This window comes from Pelodiscus sinensis, chromosome 16, assembly GCF_049634645.1.
Source record: "Pelodiscus sinensis isolate JC-2024 chromosome 16, ASM4963464v1, whole genome shotgun sequence".
Taxonomy (NCBI): Eukaryota; Metazoa; Chordata; order Testudines; family Trionychidae; genus Pelodiscus; species Pelodiscus sinensis.
The window spans coordinates 16,954,700-16,966,818 of NC_134726.1; the positions used below are offsets into that span (position 1 = coordinate 16,954,700).

At 44.4% G+C, this 12,119-nt stretch overlaps 1 protein-coding gene across 2 annotated transcripts in view; it reads right to left on the minus strand.

Annotated features, from left to right (window-relative positions):
* The window catches only part of SHISA9 (shisa family member 9), a 353,976-nt gene that overhangs the window by 309,316 nt on the left and 32,541 nt on the right, over nt 1–12,119 (minus strand). The window lies entirely within an intron of this gene.

Genomic DNA, 12,119 nt, shown 5'->3' on the forward strand with positions numbered 1-12,119 from the left:
CACATTTACATGTAGGTGGTATGATAGCAGGTGTCTACCAGAAGTTCTTAGCAGGATCCATTAGTATAGCATTAATGGCTAAAGCAATCTTTGATGAAAGTGCAGATTGTAAGATGTTGGTAAGTTCATGCTGGTTCTCTGAAACCTCTTCCAGAATGATGAGATCTGCTGCGACTTGTTTAAAAATATCCTGGAAGTTGGTGAAATCATATGCTGCTGTTGGGGGTGGTTGCACACCCGTTGAGAAGAATGAGGAGTTGGTATCCAGAGATGCATAACCCCAACACTCTGGCCCAGATACATCTTGGGTTCCTTCCCCTTGTCATTGTGGTGATGGGGATTGTGGAGGAGGGGATGGGATATCCTTTGTAATGCATTGCTTAGTAGTTCACTGTGTGTAGTTGGAGCCCCAGAGGCTCCTATACTGCCAATGTCCCAGATAAGGCATAGGTGGTGACATTGATGGATGCCCAGCATAGGGTGGAATATCTCTAGGGGTATGTCTACTCTACAAAGTTAATTCGAACTAACAGCCGTTAGTTCGAATTAACTTTCATAGGAGCTACACATGCAAACCGCTATTTCAAATTTAATTTGAAATAGCAGAGCGCTTAATTCGAACTAGGTAAACCTCATTCTATGAGGAGTAATGCCTAGTTTGAATTAAGTAGTTAGAATTAAGGGCTGTGTAGCCACTTAATTTGAACTAGTTGGAGGCTAGCCCTTCCCAGGTTGCCCTGGTAGCCACTCTAGGCCAAACCAGGGAAACATCTGCCCCCCTCCTGGCCCCGGAGTCCTTAAAGGGGCACAGTCTGGCTACAGTGCTTGTGCCAGTTACAAGCCTGCCAGCACCCAGCCAGCAGACCCTGCACCTGGCACAGCATTAGCCAGCCACCCAGCCCTCCGCCTCTTCCCAGGACCAGGCTGGCAGCGCACAGGAGCCTGCCCGGGGCCGCAAGAGGTGGGCGCCCACCTGGTCTAGTGTGGATATTGTGGACCTCCAATGTCCACGATCTCTGCACTAGGCACAGGAAAGCAGCCGTCTAGGGCAGGATAGCTGCCAGCCTGACCACCAAAGGCCACATGCGAACCCAGGAGCAGATTTGCATGAAAATCAAGTTGGTCCATGAGACCCTCGACCCTGAGCTTAGAACATAAGAATGGCCGTACTGGGTCAGACCAAAGGTCCATCTAGCCCAGTAGCCTGTCAGCCAACAGTGTACCCCAGAGGGGATGGACCGAAGACAATGACCAAGACAATGACTGAAGACAATAACAATGTCTCGTGCCATCCATCTCCAGCCTTCCACAAACAGAGGCCAGGGACACTATTTCTACCCCCCGGCTAATAGCACTCCATGGACCCAACTTCCATGAATTTATCTAGCTTCCCTTTAAACTCTGCTATAGTTCTAGCCTTTACAGCCTCCTGTGGCAAGGAGTTGCACAGGTTGACTATGTGCTGTGTGAAGAAGAACTTTCTTTTATTAGTTTGAAGCCTGCTACCCATTCATTTCATTTGGTGTCCTCTAGTCCTTCTAATATGGGAACTAATGAAGAACTTTTCTTTATTCACCCTCTCCACACTACTCATGATTTTATAGACCTCTATCCTATCTACCCTCAGTCTGCTCTTTTCTAAGCTGAAAAGTCCCAGTCTCTTTAGTCTCTCTTCATATGGGACCTGTTCTAAACCCCTAATCATTTTAGTTGCCCTTTTCTGAACCCTTTCCAAGGCCAAAATATCTTTTTTGAGGTGAGGAGACCATATCTGTACAGTACACAGTACTGAAGATATGGCGTACCATAGTTTTATACTTCCCCTCCTCCTTCTTCCCCTGGCTTCCCCCTTCCAACTCCCTCCTCCCAGGTTTCCCCCTCCTCTTCCACCCTCTCTCTTCCCCTCTCCCACCTCCTTTTCCCAGTCTCCCCAGAGGTTAATTCCCCTTCCCCCAGTTTTGTTAAATAAAGAGTTTCTATTTTTGAACACACGTGTTCTTTATTTTTTACATCAGGAAGGGGAGCTAGGGAGGGGTAAGTGGAAGGAGGTGAGGGAGGAATGGGGCACGAACCCCTGTTGGGGAGGACTGGGGTGGCTCTGCGGGCTCCTCAGGGTGGAAGCTCTCCTGCAGGGCCTCCTGGATCCTGACAGCCCACCAATTGACACACCCTCCTCCCCCCCCCGGATGGCAGCCTGCGGCAAGTGCAGCCAGGCTGATGGCCGAGTGTGGGCACTCAGGGCACTCCAAGACAGGACTGCTTTGCTGTCCCTCATTGAGGTAGACAAGCAAGCGGGGAACCCTGAGAACTGTCTGTCTGGGGTGGGGGTCGGGTCCCTTTAAGCACAGCCCTCTGCTAGCCTGAGGCAGCAGCTCCACGCTCTAAGTCCTAACCTGATGCCCTGCCGGCACTGGTTCCGGCCAGCCTTAACTTCAGTTCAGGGTCCACTCAATGTGGACATGTTATTTCGAATTAGCAAAACGCTAATTCAAATTATTTTTTAGGTCTAGATGCACTAATTCGAATTAGCTTCTTTTGAATTAACAAGTTCGAATTAGTGCTGTAGTGTAGACATACCCTAGTTGTGGCATATCTACGGCGAGTACATGCTGACAGTCTGGAAGCATCAGTAGGAGGGGATGCTTCTGGTAAAGTTATTGCGACATCATCAATTTCATCGCCAGAGAATTTTGTAGGTGACAAAATATTGCCGTGGCACCAGAGTGCTTGGTGAGTTATTGGTACTGAGCAATGAAGAATTAAGTGTGGAAGAGACTAGCAGCTCTCTATGGTGACTGTATCTCAGTGCCGGAGTGGGCAGTGCCATGCTGGGCTGCACTGAGGTGGGATTCGGTGCCAATACCTGTGTTGGTGCCTAAGGGAGCGTAGAATCATGTGGTGGCTCCGGTGTGTCTGCAGTCGGTGCGGAGGGAAATTGTGGCGCTGTAGGCAGATCTTTCTACACCAATGTAGTGGCATCCAATATGTAGTTGACAGTACCATGTTGTGGAAAGCAGGCAGCTTGAAGCCTATGGCCTCAGCACAAGGTCTGTGCATACTGTGCTTAGTCGTGGTGTAGGCAGAGCCAGAGACGCTGGAGTACTGAGGCACGGCACCACAGGTGATGTTGGCACCGATTTGGTCAGAGTGCCAATTCAGAATGGGGCTTTATGCAGTAATGAGGAGATACATTTTTTGAGATTTTTCTTTCCCTTGTCAGGCTGAGAGGGTTCTGAGGGCTCAGTCCAGGGTCAGAGGCTAAACAAAGGGATTTCTCAAGCAAAACAAGCTTGAGACACAGGTCCGTCCTGTCAGCTTGCACCTTCAGTTTGGATCAATGATGGCAACTATGGGGAACATGAGTCTCCCGCAAACAGACACACTTAAAATGCCTGTAGGATATGGGCATGGCATCATTACAAGCACTACAATGCTTAAAACCTGGAGAGCCAGGCATAATAGTTATCTACCAATATCTTGTCTAGAACAAATGGTGAGAAGGAAAAAAAAATTCTCCTTTTTTTAGAGGGAGGGGGAAAAAAACTTGGAGAACTATAACTGTCTAAGAGGAAAAGTGAAGAAAGAGCTATTTATTTAACAGGAAAAAGTCTAACAAAGGTAAGTTTCTGAGGAACACTGCAGAGCTCCGTCTCTGGCTGGGGATGGTAAAAAGGAATGAAGGGGGCACACGTGTGTGGTGTCAGAAGACTGAATGCATGCAATGCAGGCACCATGCATTCACAGCCCCACAACACTGCTCTAAAGACTCTGGTCAACAGAGCAGGGGCTCAATGACGCCAGCTGCTGTGGAGCACCCACAGGAACATCTCTCAGGAAAAACATTCTTATGCTTGGTATTGAGTGTAGTGTTTATATTCTGACTAAGGTTCTATTAGTGCTGTAGTTGGTTCAAAGAGGGAAGAACTAGACTGTCTTTGTAAGGGTCCCTGCTGTATTGTGTATGCATACAGCCTTACTCTTCATGCTGCCAGTGAGCATCCTGTGCAGTTGCAGTTAAGAAAAATGCTCTCCCTATGCCTTCTTATTTTTAGAAGTCTCATAAGTAAGCCTTATAAAGACAGGGTATTCAGTGTATCAAAAACACCTGGAATCTGTGAACAAACTAAAACATTTTAAAATACATTTCCGTTTCAGAAGAACTAAATTTCCATTTTCAAAATGTATAAGCAAGCAATGAAAAGCATGACATTGGAATGATGAAGTCAAGTTTTTTATTTTTGCACCCTTGGGAACCAGATCCAGCCCATAGGTTAATATTTGGCCACCCTTCATCAATGCCTTGCAAAACCAAACAGAAGTACTGCATGCCTATGTATCCATGCATTCCTGAATCTTCAACTTGTCCTTTGTAAATGACCATATTACTCGACTTCCATTAATCTTCACTTATCTTGACACAAAGGCCAATGTTGTGATCAAGTCTTTTGAAATGTCATACACTATACAGTTTAGTTTGTTAGTCATTTCCTGTAGTAAGAATGACCACATAGAGACTTGAATTTCTGAAAATACTTATTTGATTCTACTTCTCAGTGGAACCAAGTCTATTGTATACATGTATACCAATAGCTTAAACGTGCAGTGAACTATTTTGCTATCTGCTTTACATGATTGAGATTTAAATTGATCATATGACAGATGAGTATTCTAAAGATACTGAAGCTTTAAGACTAAATTTTCTATCAGAAGTGTAGGCCGTGCACTATAAGGCTTTTTTCAGTATCCGTATTAGAAGAAACCCTGCATGAAGTCTGTACTTCAGTGACTTCCAGTTAACTATACAAGATTTGTCAGCCAAACAAGTGCTAGATTATGGAGTGGGGGGGGGGTTTCAACAAATGAAAAGGACTAGTTAATAACCATGAAAAAAATGAAGAAGTAATGCATTCATAGTAACAAGGACCACAGACCTCTGAAATGTCAAGACTTTCTCGATAAATCATTTATTTTAAATAAATATAAGTGGATTGCAGTGCTCACAAAAGGTGCCAGACTGACACTCCAAAAAACTTGTTCATTCATAATGAGATGTGGTACAGCACACAGAACAGCTCCCTCCTGGGCTCACAGTCTATATGTCCAACCTTGTGCAGAAGAAATATTTATGAATCATAATACCTTGTGAAATAAGTCAAGCCAAATACATTATGGCTGTGTCTACACTGGGCCACTTATTCCAGAAAAGCGGCTGCTTTTCCAGAATAACTTGCCAGCTGTCTACACTGGCCACTTGCTTTTCCAGAAAAGCAATTACGATCTACTGTAAAACTGTCAGTGTTTTTCCGGAAAAACTATGCTGCTCCCGTTTGGGCAAAAGTCCTTTTCCGGAAAAACTGTTCCGGAAAAGGGCCAGTGTAGACAGCACAGTAGTCTTTTCCACAAAAAAGCCCCGATCGTGAAAATGACGATCGGGGCTTTTTTCCGGAAAAGCGCATCTACATTGGCAACAGAAGCTTTTCCGGGAAAAGTGCTTTTCCGGAAAAGCATCCTGCCAATGTAGACGCGCTTTTTTCCGGAAATACTTATAACGGAAAACTGTCCCGTTTTAAGCATTTCCGGAAAAGGGTGCCAGTGTAGACGTAGCCTATGTGAAGGAACGTGGCACTGAATGGTCTTTTGCATAAGAGGGAGAATACTGCAGAAACCCCAAAGGGTTAAAATTGGGTAGATTCCCTCCCAACACCTGCATCCTGGCCCCCTCACCTCTGAAAACCCCGTACACACCTAGCATAGGCTGAAATGAGTTATGCTGGAAGAGATGGAAGTGGTCCATAGGTTTTAGTAATACAGTACTTTGTGTCTTAGGAAGGTGGGAAATTATCTAATTCATGCCATTTACATTCCAGCTTTGTCCATCAGGGTTCCACCCCGTTGACACACAACACTTCTTCCCCATATCAAGTCCCATGGGGACACGATGTTGGGATTGCAGCATGGCCTCCCTCAGAAGTGATGATCACCAAGGCACATCACTTCTCACTGGTGCAAAAATCTGCAAATTGCATGTACAACTCGTATGCAGGTAATGATTTTGTAGTTCTTGACTATTTTATGCTTGATCCAAAAGCCACTGAAGTTGTGGGAACCTCTCCCTTGTCTCCAGTGATGTTTAGATAAACAAATGTACTCTACAAATGCACATTGGAAATATTTGTAGTGCTGTTACTGTATACAATCTGTAGTGAAAGATTCAGATTTGCCATTCCAAGACTCACCAGTTTCTAAGCTCATTAATATTAGTGCAAGGAACATGCTGCTATACCTAAGGCCTATACTTTTGAGAACACTCAGGAGAATTACACTGCAGCTCCTAGGAATGTTGATAGCAAAGATATTTTGGGGAATGTGTCATGACCCAAATAATATAGTTTAATTAAAGCTACTGTACTGATAAAGCCTCATGGGATGCAAATTACAAGCCATTATGTTTCCAAACAATTGATAGGTTACAGTGGACACTGCAGAACTTGCACAGAATTGGGTTGTGGGTTAGTGAACATGTATAGAGAAGTGCTTTAGGTCATTGGTTAGATTGCCCAAATACTAAAATATATTGGAATTTAAATTAAAAAGCTGTACAGATTATACTAATGGACCCTTCTCCAATTATGCTAAATGTTCTTTCAACATTGAAAGGGATAAAAAACATTATAAATTCTGGATGAGGTAAGCAAGATCCATGAGGAAAAGGGTAATTTTATATATTGAAAAGAATAAGAAAGGGCAAACAAGGCATAGCAAGTATGCAAGGATTTAGATACTGGATGGACAATTGTGAGTCACCAATAGTAGTAGAGTGGGTTAGAGAGTTAGTAAATGATGTCTGTATGCAAGATCAATATTTAAAATACAAAGTAAATTTGTCAAGTTATGAGTGTATGTACAAACAGCTTCTTGATCATATTAAGAAATAACACATTAGACATTTTTATTGAAATGTGAACTTGAGTTGATCCAAAACTAAACTAAATGGCATAAGAAAAATAAAGAACTATTGTTAGTGTAGCATATTGTTTTGCCTGATAAATATGTAATATCATACATAACGTTAAAGCCTCATCTGCACTGAATAAGCAGTGTACTGAATGGAAAAATGAGCCATTTGCGTCTCCATGATCACAAGGCTAATTCTACACCAATACACTTTACATCAGTCTCATATCTGTCATAAACTGCACCAGGTAACTATGGGAGCCAATAAACTAGGCTGGAGATCACTGGAGTGCTGTGGTGCTCCAGCCATCCCCTCCACCCCAGCCCGTAAACATCAAGACCATCTATATTGGCTGTATGTTACCAAGTCATTTCTCTGTACCAGGGAATTCCCTAGCAGAATAGTAACATCAGCTTTTTGGCCTGTTTTCACCACCAGAATGGTGCAACAGAACTGAAATGTCACTGACAATCTGCCCCAGAATTACAAAAAGAAGAATCACATTCAAGATAAAATCAAAATACTGTGGCCTGAAGTAAGGGAGATGGGGTGTGAGTGAGAGAGTGTAAGTGTGTTTGGGATTGGTGAATTATACATGAATGTTAAAGTCAAAAGTGTCACACCAAATGAATATAGCTTTACACCACTATCATGTATTCAATATACACCACACCCACCTGCAAACAGCAATTCTGGGCCCCAGCACAGAATAGTCAATGAGCCCCACGCACACACAAGTTGCACCCATGTGGATGCAATACACTTGACATTTGGGCAGTGCTGCGTCTACACTAGCTAGTGCCAGCTGTACTGCTGGGCATGCTTTTCTGGCACAGTAGGGCTTCCTTATGCCTGCTCAATAGGGTTGCCAACTGTCTAATTGCACAAACCCAAAGATCTTTGCCCCCCCCCCTTGTCTGGCCCCTTCCCTGAGGCCATGCTCCTCTCTCATCACTTCTCCAAGGCCCAGGCCCCTGCTCACTCCTCTTCCTTCTTCATTCTATCTTCCCCACCGTCACTCACTTTCATTAGTCTGGGTAGGTGGTGCAGAGTGCAGGCTCTGGGAGGAAGTTTGGGTCTGGGGTGCAGGCTCTAGGCTGGGGCAGGGAGTTGAGGGGTACTAGGATATCAAGTAGGGTTGCCAGATGATCTCCAAAAAAATACCGAACACACGGCAAAAAATGTGTAGCGGAAAAAAAAAACCCCACACACACCAAATACACGTCATGTGTGGCTACTACCAAGAGCCAGCAACCTGGGAACAAAGAGGGAGGCAGCAGAGCCTGCTATGCAAAGCAGCCGCCTGCTACCCAAAGCAGAGAGAGGCAGACCCCAGAGCAACACAATGGCAGGGCAAGGGAGGGCGACCATGGGTAGGAAGGTGACTCCCCCATAGCCAGGTCTTTGGGTGTCCCGGTGGGAAGAAGAAGAAATTCCACCTGAGTCAGTTTTGTCTGAAAGCCCATGGAAGGCGCCTAAACACAACTACAAAGCACCTGCAGGCTTCTCTCCTGGACTACGGCACCACAACTCATTTGAACAGCGCTCAGGAGAAGGGACGGGGCTTCTCCTCCTTCCCAAGGCATCACTCCTCATCAGATGCAATCAGCTGAGGGCTCTCAGTGCCGATCATGCCCCGCCTCCCAGCCACTCCTCCCACCTCCACCCAGCTTCTGCATGCAACCAGAGGCTCCCAGTGCCAATTGCGGCCCCGCCTCCCAGCCTGGAACTCCCTCTGGTTACGTGCAGAAGCCTGGTGGGGGCAGGTGGAGTGGCTGGAAGTCCCAGCCACTCCCCCTGCCCAGCTTCTGCATGCAACCACAGGCTCTCAGCTGGGAGGCGGGGCCACGATCAGCGCTGGGAAGCTGTGGTTGCGTGCAGAAGTAGGGCCTAGGAGCCGCTGCTGGAGAGGTGTGTCAGTTGCTTTCAGGAGCTGCCTGATATAAGCACGACCCCCTTGATATTAAGGTTGCCAGGTATCCGGTATTCTACCGGACAGTCCAGTTTTTGTGCCCTCTTTCCGGTAAAAAAAAATTCAGAAAATACCAGACGTGCAATGTTCAGTATTTTTTGTTTTTCCGGCTGGGTGCCGGGTGGACTCCCAGCCACTCCCTCTGCTCCTGCCAGGCTTTTGCATGCTACCACAGGCTCCCAGCGCCAATCGCAGCCCCACCTCACAGCCACTCCCCCCGCCCCCGCCAGGCTTCCATCCGGCACCCACCCGGAAAAACAAAAAATACTGAACATTGCACATGTCTGGTATTTTCTGAATTTTTTTTTACCGGAAAGAGGGCACAAAAACTGGACTGTCCGGTAGAATACCGGACACCTGGCAACCCTAATATCAAGGGGGTCGTGCTTACATCAGGCAGCTACCGAAAGCAACTGACATACCTCTCCAGCAGCGGCTCCTAGGCGGGAGACCAGCGGGCCTCCATGCACCGCTGCCTGCAGGCATCACTCCCACATCTCCCATTGGCCACAGTTCCCAGCTAATGGGGGCTGTGGAGTCAGCACTTGGGATGGAGGCTCTGTGCAGAGCCCCCTCCAGGAGCTGTAGGTCTGGTGCCAACTGCTTCAAGGAGTGACAGGCAGGGAGGGTGGGCAGGAAGCTTGCCTTAGCCCAGCTGCACTGGGCCCTGGAGCATTTTAAATTGCCCCTGGGCAATTGCCCCATTACGCTCCATCCCGTCAGTGGGCCTGATGTTACATTTGTAGCAGAAAAACTAGTTTAGGAATGTTTTTAAGAGTTTTAATAATTTTATTAGAAATATGATTTCTATGTGTCAAGTTGTAAAAACAGGTGTTTAATTACCACGAGTCTAAATATATGGTGATCAGAGGAGCCATGGAAACTGATTAAATAGTCTTCTACACATAAAAATGACAATTTTAAAGTGTGATATCTTGTGAGCCTGTTGGGCTAAAAGTAAAGGCTGCCTAAGGCAACCCTAGGAGTCGGAATGTTGGAAGACATCCCAGGGAAATGGATTAGTGAGCAAAACGGGTGAGGCTGTCAGTGGGACATAAATGTATTCATCAAATGAATTTACCACTTGGATATTACTGTCATGTATGTTATAGGCATATATGTTTGCATATATTTTTAAAAAACAGTTGAAACAGTTGCAGACCTGTCTCTTCTACTTAAAGGCTTTGGCTTAATTAGAAACTTCCAAGATGAAGGAGAAAGAATTAGTGATGTAGAATTTGTCCGGTATGAACTGGATGGATGCTACCAACTTACTACACTTAGGCCATTAAATAGCAAGCTACTATCTTTCTCTCCTGCACATTTGCAGTCTCAAATTGTTGCTTGTCCTACTAGCTGAAAGGTAAAGTTCTACTGAATCTAAAAGCAGTATCTGAAAATAAATCATCATCTCTAGTATCAATCCTTTTCTCTCTTTGCTTGATATCAATTAGGGTTAACAGAACACCCAGAACAATAAACATATTTACACTGATAGATTACATTAAGATACAATACCAAAACGAATTCCAGATAAAATAACAATTAATGTTGATTAATATTCCAGAATTTGCACCTTAAACACAACCCTGGCTGTAGCAGAAGATAGACTGTTCGACTTCTCAGTTTATCACCTGAATGCAGGCGCTACTGGGTGAAATTATGTGGCCTGTGCTGGTCAGGGGGTTGTACTAGATAATAACATCAATTCTTTTTGGGGGCTCTATGAAATCTAAGCAAAGGATCTGTGCTCCACCTCTGCAGAAATCAGGGTATTTGGTGGAATGGGAGCTGATCAATGAGAGCACATTGCTTGTGAATCCACAACTACTTACACTCATTATTTTATGCTCTAGTGAGAGGGTGGATGGATGCCACATGCTATTGCTTGCCAACTCTAAGCTTCCAGCAGCAGCAATAATAGAGGATTTCTTCCCTGCACCCTTGCAGACTACCTCACCATATAGCTGAGGTACTCACACTTTCAGCTTATCACAGGATTCAGTCTCTGATAATTATCTGGTCAATTAAATTATATCATCTAAAATTAACCCAAGCAGAAAAGAGAATCTTCTAAAATGCCAAATGCCCAAGAATGTTCTCTTCCTGATAATCTTACAAGTTAGTGAGACATTTATTTCCGTGCCCTAGAACCTACCCATATTCATAAATTGAAAGGTGGGCCTCCAGATCTGCTGATAAACACTCTCAATAATTGTTTTGGCAAATCAATCTAGTTAAAACAGTCGTGCTCTCATAATCCTATATAAATAAATATCCCAGATATCATTAAAACCATGACATGGACATCTTCTCTATGGATTTATGTAAAGAACTGGGAGCTGGTAACAGCCATGTTAACACTAGTTGCTAACTCATAATTACTTTGTTACTCACTACCAACCATGCTAGATTTAAACCGGTGACCTAGATGTGAAAAGCTCTGTATCCCATTACCAATCCCCTAAGCCCATCCAGCCCCTCAGGATTTGTTTTCCTAGCCCTGGTCTACACTAGGACCTTATTTTGAAATAACCCCCCCAAGTCTGAATTTATAAGTGGCGTGTATGCACTACCAAGACCATTATTTCAAAATAACATGCCATGGAATTCAAACTCTGTACTCCTGCTTTTCATCAGGGGTAACGCTAATTCCAAAATAGTAATTTTGAAATAACATTAGACTGGACATTCTGGGACCGCTAATTTGAACTAATTATTCCCCAGAGTAATTTGAACTAATTACTCCCCAGTGCTTCCTAGGGGCTCTAAGTCTGCAGAGCACAATTTGCGTACCTTTTTCCAATAGTTTTTTCAGAAGAGGCTTTTCCAAAATTTGGCCCACATTAATGGAGCCTGCCTTGGATTAATTTTGAGGCTTCCCTGTAGAGCAGATATGCTAGTTCAAATGTATTAAATCGGGAGTTCTTAAGTCAAATTTAGTCATTTCAAAATAGTTTCCTAGTGTAGACACTGCCTTAAGGAATTACAATTTCTTTGTTTCACTTTCCTTCATCCATGTCAATAAAAGGATTTTTAAAAAACCAAAACATGTTTATCCTTCTATATTGTGTGCATGCTGAGTTTACAAAATGTCATTGCTATCCTAAGTTATTTCCCTTAGTGAACAGCATAAAATTGAATTAATTAGCGAGAATGCTCATTTTATACACTTTAATATTTTATAACTCT